This window comes from Sebastes fasciatus, chromosome 9, assembly GCF_043250625.1.
Source record: "Sebastes fasciatus isolate fSebFas1 chromosome 9, fSebFas1.pri, whole genome shotgun sequence".
In the NCBI taxonomy this organism is placed as follows: domain Eukaryota; kingdom Metazoa; phylum Chordata; class Actinopteri; order Perciformes; family Sebastidae; genus Sebastes; species Sebastes fasciatus.
Genome location: NC_133803.1, coordinates 28,300,906 through 28,315,949, shown reverse-complemented (window position 1 = coordinate 28,315,949; position 15,044 = coordinate 28,300,906). Strand labels below are relative to the sequence as shown.

Genomic DNA, 15,044 nt, shown 5'->3' with positions numbered 1-15,044 from the left:
TGAAAGCGGTCACAGAGAGTCAGCTCGAATCCTTTGAGTGTTTCAGCTCATTGTTTTGGATTTACGGCTCTAATCAACCTCGCAGGCAGCTGTTCTCATCAAACAAGCTGTAAAAACCCACTGACACTAAACCACCTGCCCGGCACCAAACTGCAGACAGACACAGTTAAAGACTATAGCTGCTGAAGAAAGTTGAACATCTACTGTAGAAGTTAAAAAGCCAGATAACTCTCAAAAGTTGGTAGAGACCAAAACAGAGCTAAAAGGATTTACATTCCATTAATGTTGCTCTGTTTGCTGCATGTGTAAATAGGCAACTGTTTGGTAAAACGCTCACCACCAAAGCTCAAACAGCTTGTTCCCCTGCTGTTTTTAAGCATTATAACTTTAGGGATTAAAAGAGGGAGCACTTGAGGATTTTATTCAAACTCATGTTAGAGACCTGTGATCTGATTCCTTTTATTATAAAATGCAAACCAACCTGAAGAAATAACCCCAAATCGCAAAGTGAGGGATTATGGGTGTTATCAGGCTTCAACTAATGCATAATGCAGACCAATCAGCATCCTGTGAGGAACTACTGGCAGCTACTGGTGTTGTTTAGGTGTGTGCGACACGACGACACGGAGAGGCAACAATGGTGGCTCCTAAAGAAGTTAACGGTTATCAAATAATATAAGAACTGGAGAGTTTTTCTTCAGAAAAGATGTTTTTCGCTCTTCTCCCGACTGGCTTCGGCAAGAGTTTGATTGACAGATGGTTCATGGTTCAACAGTTTCCAATGACGGCTTCTCAGATGGTTCTGTGCATAGACTGTATATAAAGATGGACATGACAGCTCCCTAAATGTGAGGCCAAAACATCTGGATCGCCCCCTGGTGGTTGGCAGCAGTATAGGTCATAAAGCCCGCCCCCTCCATGTTAGCGGATGGACCAAATTAAAAAGTCAAAATACACTTCAATTAAAATTTTCTCAGAGATGGTTTCTGTCTCTTTAGGTAGTTCTTATCACGCTGATGTATGTTGAAGTGTTAATTTTCTGGTAAGTTTAGTTTTAATTAGTTATTTGATGCTATAAAAAGGGGGCGGGACGTCATGATTGACAGCTGTGAGTCTCTCTTGCTAACAAGCTGTGGCCGTGCTCGGCTCTCGATTGGTCCGGGCGGGTGAATCTGACTCCAAATGACGCGAAAATCTCAAGATGGCAGATCTCGTATGCGGGATATTTTGGCTTCACTTCTGTACAGTGGGAGGAAGTGGAGACGCGTTGTCCATCTTTATATACAGTCTATTGTTCTGTGTAACAAACAATCAGGTTAATAAAATCTGGACTAATGCTCAGATTTCACTACAAAGCTAATTCTTTATGTTCTCTCATCTGGTACCGTGAACACCAGAGCGATGTGCATCTCCACGCTAAAATCTCTATTGACAGATGAGATAAATGAGCCCAATAACAAGCTGCCTTTCAGTGACACCAACCAAATCCCCAAAATGCATCAAATTGAACTTTTCCACTCTGGCCCCGGATCACAGAAAATCAACTGCTCTTTACCTGCAACTGCAAACTGATTATACCGCCTGCCTCACTAAGTCACTCTGGATAAGCGCTTCAGCTAAACGACACTTGGCGGCAGAGAGTCGGCTGAGGAGAGAGCCCGAGACAGAAAGAGTGACGGACAAATGCGGTGACAGACAGACAGACAGACAGACAGACAGTGAGAATAAAGCAGAGAATCAAAGACAGCAAAGTGAGAGAAGCGAAGGAAGAAAGAGACGGAGCGACAGGGCAAAGAAGATATGAAAGAATGGCTAGCGGGATTGAATGGGAACTGTGAGGATGTTTCCGGAGGCTGTTTAAGAATTAATCCAACAGTGAGCGGTAAGCAGAGCACAAATACATCACAGCCAACCGCAGAGCTCCCTGTGCTGAGACAGCTAAAAGGGAATATTATAAAGATGCAAATGTGGCCCATTTACTGAGGTACAAAAGCCCAGATTGAAATTTTGGATGAGCGTGTTCGGTACGCATAAAATCAGACAAGGACAGCGAGGCAGACACACACCACCATTTACACACATAAACACACACACTCTGCACTTCTATATTTGTGAGGACCATCATTTACGTAATACATTCCCTCGCTCCTTGCCCCAACCTTACACCAGAACTTTGAAACATAAGTCTGGTTTATTACAACTTGGGTCTTATTCTCAAAGTTTTGAGAATCAAACCTACTGGTTATTATAACATTTTAAGTAAGGCTGCAAAGTTAATGCAATAATAAAGCGAGTTATTATTAATCATTCATTTTGGCAAGGAAAAACTGGCATGGACATTTTCAAAGGGGTCCCTTGACCTTTGACCTCATATGTGAATGAAAATGGGTTCTCTGGGTACCCACGAGTCTCCCCTTTACAGATATGCCCACTTTATGATAATCACATGCAGTTTGGGGTAAGTCATAGTCAAGTCAGCACACTGACACACTGACAGCTGTTGTTGCCTGTTGGGCTGCAGTTTGTTATGATTTGAGCGTATTTTTTATGTTAAATGCAGTACCTGTGAGGGTTTCTGGACAATATTTGTCATTGTTTTGTGTTGTTAATTGATTTCCAATAATAAATATATACATACATTTGCATAAAGCAGCATATTTGCCCACTCCCATGTTGATAAGAGTATAAATACTTGACAAATCTCCATTTAAGGTACAATTTGAACGGATAAAAAAAGTGGCTATGGACAATCATGCGATTAATCACGATTAAATATTTTAATCGATTGACAGCCCTAGTTTTAAGTATTTGCTGAGTTCTGGGAACATCTCGATAACCAAGTGTGATGAAACAAGTAACACAAGTAGTCAGACGACAAGCAAACCACTTTATTTGGAGGTAAAACTGAAAGTGAGTGCACCTGAAATCCTTAATCCAACAATCCCTCAGTAATCCCTCATTGAACAGGAAAACTGTGCCCACAACTATGTAGGTCAAAGCTGAAGCAGGGTTCAACCAAGAGGTCAGTTTGTAAACTGGGATAGATATTACACAACGCAATGTTGTCATTTTTGAAACGACACAAACAATATCTGTGGACAGTTGTTGGGTTGTATGCAGTATGCGTTCAAGAGCCATCAAATCTGATCAACCACAAAAATGTTTTATATCAATCTTTAAATTTGGTTATGTCATGGTGTGGTACAGGTGGATCCAAACGCAGGACACTGACAAGAGGTTGGTGAAGTTTTAAGGTTTATTGAAAAACCAAGGTCGATGAAGGTGAGTGATGTGGGTGTGGCCGAACGAGGGTTGCAGACAGGGTGACAGGAAATAAATTAGCACAGGTTTACAAGAAGAGAAGGAATTTGCTAGCGTGGCCTGAGCATAGCTACCACAGAAGGTGAGATAATGATCTGGCGAGGACAGGAAGGAAAGCCGGGGTTGAACTAGTGAGGAGCTGACGAGTGGATTGACGACAGGTTTGCGCAGAGCAGCGAGCCGGGAGAGGTGCCGAGCTGATTGGCAGCAAGTGAGCTGGTAGACTGGGTCCAGGTTGACTGCAGGACAGGAAGAGACACACACACAGACCAGCCGGGGACATGGAGGACAAGAGGAGTGGGGAACACAAGAGACACTAGGAAATAAGTCGGTGCACAGCAATGGCCGTGACAGATTGTTGCTTATCTATTGTACTGTAATTTGTGTATTTCCCATTAAATTGATTTGTATGTAATCCACATAATTGTCAACCAGGAAGTATAAAGAGCAGTGAACGCCACGTAGCGAGGAGGTCGGGGTGGATGGGTGGGCCTAGAAATACCAGACTTTCACCCAGGAGACCGGCGAAGGAGAGGTCAACTTTGATTTATTTGTCACGTAACTTACGTACTTAAGTAACGCCACTTCCGGACCATGATCTTTTCCTAAACCTAACTAAGTAGTTTTGTTTCCTAGATCTAAGCAAGTTGTTTCCTGTGAAGACGGGAAGTTTATTTTGAAAAGACTGTATGCATGTAACGAGTGGAAATTGACACGTGTTTCTGGACATTCGTAGGAAAACAAACGAAAAAGGAGGAATAACTTTTTCGTAAGACATCATACGAACTGAGAATGCGTTGAACCACACCGCTAGATGCCGCCAAATCCTACATACTGTACCTTTAAGTTAACAGCTCCTATGCAATGGTTAAAATAGTTATAGCGGGACGGATAAATTATTCCCCTTCTCAAACATAAATCAGCTAACAGGAACACAATGTCAGACTGAATGAATAATGTGAAACAAATCAGTGTGATTATCAGGTGAGTCACTCCCAAGGTCTGAAAATGAAATTGGTCCTCAGTAAGGTAGAAATACACAAGCACACACACACACACAAACACACACACACACACATTCAGCCCGCTCTGAATAGATTACCCCTTCTACATTTAGAGGCTCGAGGCGTTCGCCATTAGCTCTCTGCGACCCAATGCCAAACCCTGAAGGAATCCAGACACTATAACAGACACAAAGGTACAAAAGTGCTGTTAGGAACAAAAAACACTTCCCCACAGGAAAACGTCTTCAGGAAGACTCCTGCATATTTTCACAGGTGAGCACTCGATTCAACAGAAGCTCCGGGGGGCCGTCTGAATAAACTTTCATTAAAGGTTTTCTAGTCAAATGGAGGAATTTCAGCTGTGCTGCTAAATGAGAGAGGAGGATTTTGAAAGCAACTCACCTTCTCTGCTGCTCAGCATTGTGTTGCTGTCCTTTGTGCGCGCTGATTGCTAAGCAACTCAAAAAACGCCGGCTTATTCAACAGCGGTAATATTTATATTTAAGCTTTTAAGTGTTGCTGTCTCACAGTGGCAGCTTAATGGCTCCATTATAATTAGTGTGAGAGGGCGTTCCACCAGCAGAAGGTCACCAGCTTGATTACAGGAGGGACCAACGTGTCCGTCACCATCAAAGTAGCCCGAAGCTAAAACACTGCACTCTAATCTGGAGATCACTTTGCAGATTATCAACAATTATTTGTAATTAATTGTCCAAGTTTGACATACCTGAATGTCAAAACTCTTACAGTTGTTTTATTTTGTGAAGAGGTGCTATCGCTGATGCAGCAGAAGTGGATGTTTCTTTGTTGGGCAACAATGAATGAAATAAATCATGGACTAAATGTGTTTTGCTCTCTACCCCTTAAAACATTTTGTTTTCATTACAAAACACAATTTGTCTGTTTTCACATTTTGGAAGCTGGTGAGGGTTCTCGTCTAACAAGGACAACAAGTCCTCTACATGAATGGACTAAATACCTCATTTGTCCTCGTCCTCCAGAACAACTCATAGAAGTGTTTTTCCTATCTGACGCCCCCACCAGCAGCACCACATCATTTGTCTGTGCCTTCTAAAACTGTTACAAATTACTGTTGAGAAATAAATCAGCTTTATGATGTGACAGAGCTCTGGTTTAGGTTTGGTTAGGTTTGATGGATCGGGATTTTTCTTTTTTTCTTTTTTTTGAGTTTCTGCTGGAGGATTTCCGGCGGGTCGTGGCAGGCCTGGGGGAAGATAAAAAGTCATGGGACACATCTAAAATACACAGGGCCTGGAGCTGTTGTGCTGGAACACAAAGGGAATCAGTTTATCAGATGCCATTTTGGACGATGACGGTGACTCTGAGTGGTCAAACAACCCACTTTTAGATTTTGATGGATGCAAAGAAAATGCATAAAATCGGACTTGATCCGAAAACTTCAATGACGGACAAAGGTTTCGGAGTCGGTGTGTAAATGTGATTGACACAAATGGAGGTTGTATTTATTTTTAAACATGCAACAATTTTGGACAAAAAAAAGTACAGACTTAAGGCACGGTCACAACTGTGCAAATTCAACATTTGTCTCCCGTTCACTCCCAATCTATGCGAGTGAAGGGGTGAGAAAACATTCACTTCCGGTTGTGAAGCAAATTCGCATGTTCGGATTTGTGTGGAGTTCAACTTTGGTGAACTTCCTTATATATCGCATTAGCATGCGATGGTCATTCGCCTGCATTCATGCATGTGTGACCGTGGAATGAAAAGGACTGGGCTGGAACTGGGCGTTCTAGACTGGAGGGAAAATATGGAAAGAAATCGCGAAAGTACATTTAAAGAGGTACTGCACACTTAAACATGTTTTTTTGAGTTGTAAACTAAATGATATGGCTGTCACTGTAATGTGATGAAACACAGGTAACACATTTGTTACAAAATGTTTAAAAAATCAACATTTCATGGGTTGAAAATGGCTCAACACGCCATCTAGCCTACTGTAAAATCAGACCTGAACCTCGCAAGGCCAATGCTGACATAAAGTTGACTGGTTAACGCCCTCTAATCATGAGCCAGGGGATGTCACTGAGCAACTCTCGCCTCACACGTCACCCACTTTTTGTCATTTTTTTTTAAAAACTATGCGGTGGGTGGAGGTAGTCTCAGACCTGGGGGCGAAGTTACACTTTAAAAAAGAAAAGCTCAATTCACATTACATTAGACTGCATTCAAACCACGTAAGAGCAAGAGTAGATGTCATCCAAAACTGAGTGTATCCCTTTTAAACAAATGGCTAAAAGCAATATATGTTTTAGAAATGAGACATAAGTGCTAGCAAGAGTTGTAGAGATATACTTTAGTCTGAAACGATGTGTTTTTAGCCTGCGGCGGAGGTCGGGTGGTCACTCCTGGTAAACTTTTAGGGAAAGACACCACAACCAATAGCTCCTTCTCTACAGTCGTTAATCAGAAAACAGCTCAGTTCTACCTCATTAGTGACACTAAACCTGCGGCTCACAGTCAGGGAACTGTTGCACAGTTCAGCACCACGGACAGCTCCCAGAGCTTTTTAAATCCACTTCAACAGGATCTGCTTTTAATGGTCAATTTTCTCCTCTGACTGAGTCAAACACGTATAGATTCAACCTGATGGTGAGTCTGGAGGCTGGGATTTGTAGCGATGCTGTAATAGGTTGTGTTAAACTGTGAGTTTATCATGCATTTTCTCTCATATACACAGATATTAAACTTTAGTACACCTCTTATCTTTACAAACCCATTTTTTAGAGTGGTGGGGGACAGGGGATGTTCAGGAGTAGATGAAAAGTCAACAGTAGATAACACATAGAAGTGGTGTACATCATCTGAAAGCTGGGAACCTGAAGATTAATTTGAGGTGCAGCATTTTTGTGTCAAGTTGTTCTAGTCATGAATTAAAATGTAATTAATAAATTTGGATAAATTGTGAAAGTGTATAAGAGCATAGCACATGATGATATTAGTTTGTGATGGCCATTTCCATGCTCTATTAAGTTGTTGTAGCAAATTTTGGAGCTGATACCATTTGTTACACAGATTTGGTGCTAAATTTAACCATTTTTTACCTATCGAGAATTGATCAAAATGATCAATAATCCCTTCAAAATACCACATTAAGACACCAAGACCTTGAGGAACACCATAGAAAAAAAGCCATGCTGTGATTTGGTATCAAAAACTTTTGACATTTGAAGATTTCTTCACATATTTTTGGCGATTGGAAACCTCCTTATTGTCAATCTAGGAAAGCCATTCATCCTCTGAATGCTCTAGGTCTCTAGTTTGTGGTTGTAAAGTTTCATGAGGTTGTGATAATCCTAGAGGTCACCACAGGTCATTTTCTACAGTGAGGTCAAGTTTAAAAAAAATGGTCCCACCACAATGAAATGGCTACTATGGGGACTAACATCATTACACATGAATACAGTTGGGCTCATTGGATCCACAAGACTCTCAGCTTTCCAGCCATACCCAATTTATGCAATTCAAGACTGTTTAGGGACCCCAGTATGCAGAAATATTCAAATATAACATTTTTAGAATAGGCAAAAATAACACATTTATACTGCATTCAAAGAAACGACATGTTTTCTGCCCCAGACTGCATGAGATTATCATAAAGTGGGCATATCTGTAAAGGGGAGACTCGTGGGTACCCATAGAACCCATTTTCATCCACTTAAATTGAGGTCAGGGGTCAAGGGACCCCTTTTGAAAATGTCCCTGCCAGTTTTCCCTCGCCAAAATGTCCCCTGACTTTGGAGTGTTATTAATCCGCTGCCGCCTCTTTCACGAAGGTGTCGAGTATATTTAGAAGTCAACCACATAATGATGATATAAAATAATTAAAGTCTCATTCTTCCCCGTGTGTATCCTTACTTATCTATGGCAGTATATCTAATTGTTCTCTGTCAGTCACAGAAGAAACGACAGAGACAAGGTCATTTCATGTGAGAGGTACAGAGATCTTAATTAGGCCTTTGACAGTCAAGTAGCGTGCGGCAGACTTCAGCTGTCATCTAAACCCTGCTCCGGTGTCACTAAGATTGATTGTGATGGTGTAATTATTAACTGGGTTACTCAGGAGGCATTTTAAATAATGGTTTCCCTCCTAAGAGAGTCAGTGTCCTGCCTCTGCTTTTGTAGGACTTTAGAGTGAACTGTCCCTTCATTTTTAATTGAATTATAATAGTGATTTTGTCAGAACATGTCGCATTGTTTTGATGATGCTTATGTGAATAATTAGTGTTGCAGAATTCAGGCTCTAGAAGTTCTCACAAAGTAAAAGTTATCTTTAGATGGGATATTGAATGTACAGCTAGTAAAAAGGAAAGGAAATAAAATGTTATATGACCATGCAACGTAAAATAAAAAATGAATTTTTGATGAGATTCTTTTCCGAGAGATGCTCAGGAGGAGTTCCCATAATTGATCAAGATATTTTGAAATTATCACCGTGGGATGGATGTTCTGACCTCTCTCTCATTCTTGGAAAAAGTAAGTGGCAAACTCCCATTGTTATGCACTTCAGGATTCAGATGGATCTGAAAGTGTCTGCATCTTAAAGTGGCTCCGGTGTTTTAATTTAATGTCCCCGCTGTGGCAGGAAATAGGGCTGTGGGGACCGGAGCTGTCACACACTCCGATGCAGAATGAATGCAGGTATGATTGTAAATCTGTCTCACCAGAACATTCAATTATGTTTCATTTCATTGCACAATGTGCTTTTGGGTGGATAGCTATATTCCAATTCAAAACAATATATCATTTACACATTTATTTATTTACAGTTCATTTTTAATATTATATGTCAACACAGTCTCTCAGCAGTTTGTGAAATAGTCACAAAATTTAATCTATTTGATTCGTGTACATACTGTAAACACGAATTTCTAATTTTTTGTGACGCTCAGCACGACTTTCAACCCAATCATTTTGCTCATACATCAGCTGAACATACGTTATTGAACATTGCAAGCGGCAGAGCGCAGGTCGCTGTGACGCTGTGATTTACACATTAATAACAGGAATGTTATTTTCTTCCGTCACAATGTCACTTGTGTGATAACAACACAAACTGGACACCTGTTCCTTGAAAGCCGTGGTAACAAATTTAGCCAATAACAAAATGTTCACTAAGGTTTGTTCAAGGTTTTGACCTCTATTAAAAATTAAAGATACATGCAATTGAAAACATAACTCACCCTTGAAAATGTATGTGGGAAGATGTGACCTTGAGTGTAAGGTTAATGTATCTGCTCTTCAAACTCCTCACTGCACAGCTCCAAATATCAGACTAAAGCCCGTTGCCACTGAAAATCTTCATGGGATTCAAGTTTTCCAAAAAATACCAGAGTTGTGGCACAAACGGGTTTCTGTGAACATGGAGAATTAATGACAGCATCTATTATTTACAGAACACAGCAGCTCAGTGTCCCTCCAAACTCTCTGTCTGAATATTGAAGAAACACAAAGAACAGCGGACAGAACATGAATAATACACATAGCAGTGATACGCTGGTACATCGGCAGAGAGGAGAAACAAAGGAAACACAATTATCTGGAGGGGATAAAAGTGTAAGAGTCATGTGAGGCCTTGATGCATTTAATATAATTTGAAAGCACTTTATGATGATTACAGGACATTGTGTGTTATCACGAATTTTCCTTTTTTTCCCCGTGACGCTCAGCACGAATTTTAACAACACACACGGGTCAATTTACGCTCCAGTCTTTTCAACATAAAACTACTTATTTAGGTTTAGGAAAAGATGGTGGTTTGGGTTAAAATAACTCCAGAAGTGCCGTGACTTAAGGACAGAGGTTACATGGCAAATAAATCAACTTTATATATATCCTTTATTTAACCAGGTAAAAAACTCATTGAGTTTAAAATATCTTTTCCAAGAGTATCTTTTCCTCTTGGCCAGGTCGGCCAAGAGGGCAGCACAGACTTTGACTTGTGGTTTCCCACAGGATATAAACACCGGTCTCCTGGGTGAGAGTGCTGTGTTTTTTGACCCACCGATCCACTCCGACCTCCTCCCTACATGGCGTTTTCCGCTCTTTATACTTCCCAGTTCACTATTACGTGGATTACATACGAACTGATTTCGTGCTGACCATCGTGAAAAAAATGTCCAGTTCGTGTCTAACGACGGAGCTCAATGGCACAGAGGCAGAAGATATATCAGGCTTTGACTTGTAGGAAGAATGTATTTTTAGTCCTTTAGATGAGATTTGTTAATTAGAAAACATCACTAGACTTATTTTTCAGCAAACCATCTTTTTTCTTTTCTTTTTTTTTTCCGGAGCAGCAGTGGACGTGGTGAACTTGTGTGTCTCCTCACACTGTTATGTCTGGCGATGTGCGATCCCGCAGCAGAGCTGCTGAAACATTTATGCGACGACGACAGAACAAACCCTGAGACGTGGCCGAGCTGTGTTGTGACCATGTCACAGCCGTGTTGGTCCTGTGTTATTTCAGTGTTACTGTCACGTTGTATTGCATCTGCCTTTCTCTGTGGCACACACACTCACACACAAACACACACACACACACACACACAGACGTGACAGTAGCTCTTTCCTTGTGCTGTTGTAATCATGAGGACATTTGCATACAGCAGACTCATTCATTCCCTAGAACCCTGAAGTCAAATCTTAATAATTATCTTCACTGACCTAGAATCTCTCTCTCTATCACACACACACACACACACACACACATACACACACGCACACACGCACGCTCGTCTGCAGCAACAGCAGACTTCTGCTCTTTCTGCTATTTTTGGCCATAATTAATTCATGAAGGATGCTGTGTTTTACGTCTCTTAGCGATGGTCGCCGGTCACGTGACCTGGCAGCTCAGGCAGGAATTGCGGGTGCAAAGACACCGGACAGCTGGCCACTCTGCGGGATGTGTGCATTTATAGCATTCGTGTGAGACTCCTTGTGTCTGTTCTCTTTGCAGGAATTACAGAATATCCACATTTGCATTTATGCTTTTGTGTGTGTGTGTGTGTGTGTGTGTGTATGTGTGTGTGTATTTCTAAGAGGTGAGCCACTGGGGAGGTAAGCTCAGCCAACACATGTGGTGCACTTGATTACATAAGAGCAAAGAGTGATGTTGCAAAAGAAGGAGGAGGGAGGAGAGGAGAAAAGATGGAGGATGCTGGAGAGACTGGAGGGTAAACAAACACTGTAAAGAAAATGTAATTTAAGGGCTGCAATACTTGTAAGGTTTCATCAGCATACGTAATGTTGTATACTATAAAAAAAAAATCAGAGGATCTTTGTAGAGAAAGCTCTCTCTCTCTCTCTCTCTCTCTCTCTCTCTCTCTCTCTCTCTCTCTCTCTCTCTCTCTCTCTCTCTCTCTCTCTCTCTCTCTCTCTCTCTCTCTCTCTCTCTCTCTCTCTCTCTCTCTCTCTCTCTCTCTCTCTCTCTCTGGATGGTTTTGGAAAGAACAAACTCACTTTTGTAGCAGTGACGCATTTTTGCTGCTCAAAAAAAAAGGAACAGAAAAACAGTCCATTAAAAGGAGCCCAAGATGTGAAGCTGTTTTTAAGTAGGAGGAAAACTTTGCGGTGTCATACAGTGCCAGTGTCCCAACATCCAGCAATAACAATAAGACTCAAAAACTTCCCAATAAAAGCATCAAATCCACAAAAGTTAAATGACTAGAACATTTGTTTTCCTCTTGTCTTAAATATTTTACAAATAAAAAATAAATGAGGGATGACATGTTTATGTGAGAACACTTCTTTCCAATTTCCAAGTCCCAAGACAGACATAAAAACATGTTACATAAAAATTAGCTAACTGTTGGAGTTACATTTTTAAAGGACCGGTGTGTAACATTTAGGGGGATCTAATTGCAGAAATGGAATATAATATTAATAAGTATGTTTTCTTTAGTATATAATAACCTGAAAATAATAACCTTTTTTTCTTAGCTTAGCTGTTTGTATCGACATACGGAGCGAGTCCTCTTTATGGAGTCTATTATATTGGCTGCCCTTACAAAAAAGAAGTTTATTCAAGTGTGCTATTAGTATACTTCTTTTAAACCTCAAATAAGACAATACAGTTGTTTACTTTTTATGTATTTATACTTAACAAAATTATACTTAAGTATACTTAGCTTATACCGACAAGTATACAGAAAAGTCCAAGTATACTTGGCTTATACTGAAAAGTTTACTAGTTTAAGTATATTTGGCTAAGCACTATAAGTTCACTGAAAGAAATCTTACAAGTATACTTGAAGTAAAAACGATTAAACTAGTAGTTTACTGAGAGTATACTTTAAAGTGTACTTTCATAAACTAAAAAGTATATAACTGGTAAACTAACAGTATACCTATAAGTTCACTTGTAGTATAGTTCATATTATAGTTGCAGTACAAAATACAACGTGGATGTGAACTAGTTGTGTACTCAGAGTTTACTACTCTTACATTTAAAGTATACCTAAAAGTATACTTTTATAAACTAAAAAGCGGGCCAATTTAGTCCTAAGATGTATTGAAGTAGTAGATTTACAAGTACACTACTAGTACATTGATATTAGTATGCTTATTACGTAAAGTATAAGATAAGATAAGATAAGATATTCCTTTATTAGTCCCACAGTGGGGAAATTTGCAATACATGGGATTATACTTGAACTATACTTTTATGAAGTTTACTTCATAAAATAAACTCTAAAGTATACTTTTTTGTAAGGTAGTCAGTCTCTCTACAGTTCGTCCACTTCAATGTCCAGATTGTCAGGTCATTTTACCTGAATATTCATGTTCCCCTGAGGATGATTCCTAATGATGTTAGTGACCTCCTGACCTTCAGCCCAGCGTCACGATCAAGCCATCATTTCCACCTAAATACAAAGCCATGAGCCGGTAACCTGAGGACAGTCTCTTCATGTTTAGCTCTAAGAAAAGCAAAAAGTATCCCATAATAAGGACAGCTTCTAGGACAGCAGCGCTGTTTCTAAGTACCACTGCTTTTGTAGATATTATAATTGTCCCTAAAACACTTGGAATGACCAGCTTTGATTCCAAACAGCATCATAACACTCTCTGAGAGAGTGTTATTCTCACTGCGGCGCTAACAAACCAGGAAAAAAAGGGATCTTGTACATTTGAATATCAGAGGGAAACTCCCTCATTCATATTTGTTATTTTTCTCAGCCCCTAAAATTAGAACCAGGAGACTCTGAAATGGTAATTCAATATGTGTATCACGCTACCGCAGACTTCGACACTCGTGTTAAGTAGAGCATCGTCTTGGTTATGTAACCACGTCTGTCAGTCAGTCCCTCAGTCATTAAAATAACAAATCAAATATTGAAGAGTGAAGGAATCAAGAGGGCAAAGGAGGCATATCCTACCGAGAAATGTCCCATGGTCACCAATGTTAGAGAGCTTTTTCTGAATGTGTTAAATTTTCAGTTTTTATCTTTACTGTGTGGAAGGTTGACTGAGCACCCTGCTCATTTTCATCATGCAGTTCACACACATTCACACCTCACAGCCGCTGAGTGCAACCAGTCATAAAGCGTGAAGTGCCTCAGCTTGTGTGTTACCGTGGTTTATTTAAATCAAGCTCTTAAGAGGGGACATGTCTTCTTCACAAACTCCATTTCGGACACCTCTTTAGTGTAATTTTTCAATAGACATGTGGTTAACGTTACATACGTGACGCAAGTTAAGTATGTTACGTCACTACTTGGTTTAGGAAAAGATCTGCTTTAAAATAAGTCTGTTTGTTACATAACTTCAGTTACGCGCTCAAGTTAAAGGGGCTAAATGTGAGATTGGGAGCATTTCTATTGCCTCCGTATACGGCTCTCAACATAGGGAGATCAGGTGTCCCACTGTACGAGTGACTGCACAGCATTTTTATCCCTTGTCCCACGTCCCACATATTGAGACACATTTTCACCGGCTCTATTTTTCAAAAGTCAAACCGCTGCAGGTCAGACGCTTTTTTAAATTCTGGCTTTTATCCAATGTCTGTGAAGAATGCAGGGAAGGCTGTCATCATCACGGCGTTGTGTTTTCCATCAGACTGAGCACACATGGGTCAAGTGCATGTTAACATTTCACCGTCTTTGCTACGCTACTCCCAACAGAGAAAATTGCGAGTCACCGCCAAGTCCCAAGCTGTGCAGATTTAGTCGGAATATGATGGAAACTACCACAAAGAAAAGGAAGAGCACCTACAACAAAGACTGTGAAACTACTTAGAAGTATTTATAAGCCGGTAGAAGGAGATTCTCAGAGTTTTTTGTGACATTTGGCAGTTATTTTTCAATTTCAAACGGAGGGAATATGACATTAAGCGTCACGGTTCGTGTGAGTCTCACAAGAAACGTGCGGCTCAAAAGGAGACATGCCGATCTATGGCTGCATTCGAGCAAAGCATGGAGATGTTACAAGATAAGGGGCAGAATAGAAATGTTTATTATTTAAGTTAGATAGACATCATATCAAAATTGTAGACTACCTCTCTGCCTTGGTAACGTGTCCCACATTGTCTCCCACAAACATACTCTTTGTCCCACATTTGGTTTGTTGGGATCTGGTCACTGCATTGCAGCTAACAGCACAAACAATAGCAACACTGTCGACAGAGCTTAAAGAGTCAACCTGGGGGGAAACCGGAGGGTGGGTGCTACGTTCTGCAACGGCGCC

The 15,044-nt window shown here is 40.5% G+C and overlaps 1 long non-coding RNA gene across 1 annotated transcript in view; it reads left to right on the top strand.

Moving 5' to 3' along the window:
- LOC141774399 (uncharacterized) overlaps positions 1–11,496 on the top strand; it is an 83,695-nt gene extending 72,199 nt beyond the window's left edge. The window contains exon 4 of the long non-coding RNA XR_012595335.1: positions 10,661–11,496. This is a non-coding gene — a long non-coding RNA (uncharacterized LOC141774399). The remainder of the gene's footprint in view (positions 1–10,660) is intronic.
- The last annotated feature ends 3,548 nt before the right edge of the window (positions 11,497–15,044 follow it).